Source organism: Struthio camelus, chromosome 1 (genome assembly GCF_040807025.1).
Source record: "Struthio camelus isolate bStrCam1 chromosome 1, bStrCam1.hap1, whole genome shotgun sequence".
Taxonomy (NCBI): Eukaryota; Metazoa; Chordata; class Aves; order Struthioniformes; family Struthionidae; genus Struthio; species Struthio camelus.
This window is the reverse complement of record NC_090942.1, coordinates 196,275,479-196,275,810: the sequence shown is the minus strand read 5'-3', so window position 1 is coordinate 196,275,810 and position 332 is coordinate 196,275,479. Positions and strand designations below refer to the sequence as shown.

The 332-nt window shown below is 40.7% G+C and overlaps 1 protein-coding gene across 44 annotated transcripts in view; it reads right to left on the bottom strand.

Moving 5' to 3' along the window:
* The window catches only part of SUPT20H (SPT20 homolog, SAGA complex component), a 39,488-nt gene that overhangs the window by 712 nt on the left and 38,444 nt on the right, over nt 1–332 (bottom strand). The gene's annotated exons all lie outside the window — the stretch shown is intronic.

Sequence of the window (332 nt, the reverse complement as noted above, 5' to 3'; positions counted from 1 at the left end):
CTGCCATGAAAAAGAAGGGGGTGGGGGGGAAGCTTGTTAAGAGTTAGCTTTATAGCTACCTTTCATTTCAGGAAGAACGATAGGAAGGGGAAAAATGAAATTAACTGAGAGAAAGTACAGGGTTAACAAAAAAATACACCACATACTGGGGTAATGAATACAGTCAAGCAGCACCAGTGGCACAGAAGCCTGCTGAGGGCATATCTTAACATTTTACACATATACTTAGATGGTGTTGTTTCTTTGCCCTCTCTCTCTCTGTTGCAGTAACTGCAGTAACTCAGCAACTTCAGTGAATGTTTGTTTAAGCAGTAGCTTTACATTTTTAGCCT